The sequence below is a fragment of the Panicum virgatum genome, chromosome 7K (assembly GCF_016808335.1).
Source record: "Panicum virgatum strain AP13 chromosome 7K, P.virgatum_v5, whole genome shotgun sequence".
Lineage (NCBI taxonomy): Eukaryota > Viridiplantae > Streptophyta > Magnoliopsida > Poales > Poaceae > Panicum > Panicum virgatum.
Window position 1 is genome coordinate 17,088,178 of NC_053142.1, and position 3,516 is coordinate 17,091,693.

The window sequence follows — 3,516 nt, forward strand, 5'->3', positions numbered from 1 at the left end:
TTTTTAGCACAAGAAAACCAGAGCCTCGCAAAACCCTACATAGTCTAGTTAGGTGGGCTATATATACCCGTTGACGGTTAAGTCTTGCTGAGTATTAGAATACTCAGCCTTGCTGTTGAAACCTTTTTCAGGTATGAGTTTTGAGGACCAGGTCGCTAATTTGTCTTGGCCCTGCTCTTTGCCTCCTGGCTGGTCCGTAGAGTGGGATACGTCTTCGGCCGGCAATGACCCTGACGAGTGATACCTTGCTTGGGCTAGCTTGGTATACTTCTACGACGTGGTGTAGCAGTCGTTTTCTCTTTCCGCTGCTTTTCAAACTCTGAACTTAAAGTTATGGTTTGTATAACTGTTTTACAAGGTTTGGTTCTGTAATAGTGGTTTGAACTGGTTTGTAATCACTACTTTGCCTATGTTGTAAAATTGTGGTTGTAATATCTCTGGACTCGCCTTCGTGCGGGGTATGCTTGTTCGATCCGAGAACCGGTGGTTGTATCAGGACGTTACCCGATAGACCAAGAATTGTTCCGTTTGAAGTGCGTTTGAGCTGGTGTTGCCTTTATGGTGATGGCCTGTGCACTTGAGCCGGGATAATTCAGGTGGTTCTGCCACACCCACCCTAGGGCCGGCCGACCCCACTGGTCGGCCGACCCAAGGCCAATGGCTCCTGGGCCCCACCTTCTCCAACGGCTACCTGACCGTTGTGCCTGGCTCCTCCTCGGGTGGACTCGCCCAGTTTCTTTGATGACAGGGGTGTTGAGCTCTCTCATGCTCACATACTCACTCTCACTCCCTCTCACACATTCTTGCTCGGGTTTCCATTGGATTTTGGCTCAAGTTTGATTGCAAGAAAACTCTCTCTGTCATTTCTTTGCTGCAAGATTGTTCACACTCTTGGAGGAACAACTTTCGGGTAAGAGTTTCAATTTCATTTCACTAATGTAACCCAAATCGAGTTGTTCTCGTTTGTTCTTGTTCGTTCTTGTTGCGAGCATGAGAAGTGCAGGACATAAGATTTCCGGAGCTCTCAAAAGGATGACAGGGTTAGTCTCGTCTCGTTCACAGGGTGAGTCAAGCTCTCATCATTCTTCCGAACCTGCACCAACACCGACCACGATGGACTATGAGCAAGACGAACAAGAAGAACAGTTCGAGGAGCAAGCTGTAGAGCCGCAAGCCGAGGACATGGAGATAGATGAAGATGATGCACCGTACCTCGACTTGCGAGATGACCGCGAGCATCAAGCCTATGCCATGATCAAGAATCGAAGTTTTGGTCATACCAGAGCCTTCGATCTGGACCTTCTCGAGAAAACAGGTATGGACGTTGACTTCTCTCGTGTTTGGCATGCGGTTGGATGGGATGGTTTTGTGCCCATTGAGGAAATGGTTCTCGTCTCCTCACCATCCAGTTTCTTTGCACTCTTCGGGAGGTGGACGATGGTGTTTCTTTCCGACTTTTTGGAGTTGAACGCTATTTTAATTGGAGAAATTTCAGTCACCTCCTTGGTTTTAGTGCGCGCTTGCCAGTTTTCCTTGCAAAAGCTTGCCGCGGTTTTGATCGACATGAGTTTTGGGGTTTGATTTCGGGACAAGTTGTTCATGGCAAATTTGCACCTCGGTGCAATGACATTCAAAATCCGACTCTTCGTTTGATGCACAAGTGGGTAGCTATCACTCTCTTTCCAAGAGATGATCCACGACCAGTGCGTAACGATGTGTTGATGATATTATACGCCATGGTCAACAAGATCCGAATCTCCCCCGCACAAGCAATGGTTAAGCAATGGCTCACAAATTTTCTGATGACGGGTCCTATTGAATGCACTTCTTTGGTTACCCACATCGCATCAAACATGTGAATCTTAGACGGGAACCCCGTTCCTTTCATTGAGGAGCCCCGTGTTATGACCGATGAGGCGTACTTGGCCACATGCTCAAGAAAGGCCCGGATGACTCCTTGATTTTCTTTTCGCTTGGTTATGCGAATGAAACTCCGTTGCCAAACGCGGGGTATCATTTGTATAACTACCGTTCGCTAACCATCCCTCTTGTTCCACAAGAGGAGAGCCGCCGGCATAGTGTTTCTGGTCTTCCTGGCAGGGTTACAAGAAGCAGGGCCAGAAGGGAGGAATTCATGCAGCAGCAACCCCAGCCTCAACCGCAGCAATATGAGGCTGGAGGTTCGTCATGGCAGAATGCCAGTTCCTCAGAGTGGGCACGACAGGCCACAGTGCACTGGTCCTCCAGTTCCAGCTCCAGTGGACCCCCGCGACGTACAGCTTCGTCCAGAGGCTTCGCCACTCTGACTCGACAGATGGACGAGCTGAACATGCGCACCACCAACATCGACGAGTCGCTGGGCCAGCACATCGAGTCAACTCAAAACTGGCAGCGATACATAGGCGAGAGGATCCGCAACCTGGAGCAGCAATAGCAGCAAACCCAGGAGGAGTGGAGGGCCTACTACCGTTGGGCTGGGTTTAACCCCAACCAACAGCAGTGAGCCTGAAGCTAGCTTGGGGGAGGACCCCCATGAGAGGTACCTTGTATCAAACTATATCTTTACCGCTTTCAAAACCTTGCATGAAACCAAACAAAAATTTGCAAAATTTTGAAAATCCATAAAAAATTTGCATAACTAAAATCAAATAAAAATTGGCAAAACACATAAAAACCCAAAAATATTTACTTGCTTCCCAGTATGTGTAGTAAGCATGTGTAGTTTTTCCTTATTGAAATGATGAATAGTTGCTCTGTTAGTTCCTTTCATATGCCTAGTTACAACCTTGTGCTCTTCCTAAGTTTTGAGTTTGGTGGCTAGTTGTTCAAACCTTAAGTTTGTAACTTGTGGGTAGCGAAAAGTAGAATTCAAATCTAGGTTGTTGTGGGCTATGATATGGCTGAAAAGAGTTGCTATGATCTTCTCCTACGTGATGCTTAATATTCGGAGCTGTTCTTTTCAAAAATACAAAAATAGAATAAAGTTCCTCGGTGATATGCAATTCCCATCCAGAGCCATATGAGTTACAAGTTTGAAAAGCCTTTCCACAAATGCAACTTGTCTTCTCATTGAGCTTTGTCAAATTGTTGTGACCCTTTGAGAGCATCACTTCATACGCCCATGATCAAGATCACGTACACGTTCACTCACATGCTATACTTCTACACTTGGAAGATAGCAAGAACATCCATCCACCCACAAATAAAACTCCATGTTGTACCATGTCTAACTCTCTCCAAAGTTATCATCATAATGTATGGGCTATACAAAAAGAAATAAAAGATGCATACCCAAAGAAGGTATGCCACATGCCCACAAGGCATGTCAAAAAAAAGAGAAGAGAAAAGATGCATACCCAAAGAAGGTATGCCACACACAAGGTGTGTCAAAAAAAGAAAGAAAATATAGCTCATACCAAATATATTACAAGGGAGAGAGAGTTCATATAAAGGAGTTCCATCCATCATCCACCAAAAATATCCACACACTTGCACATCTTGATCAAGGCTTATGAC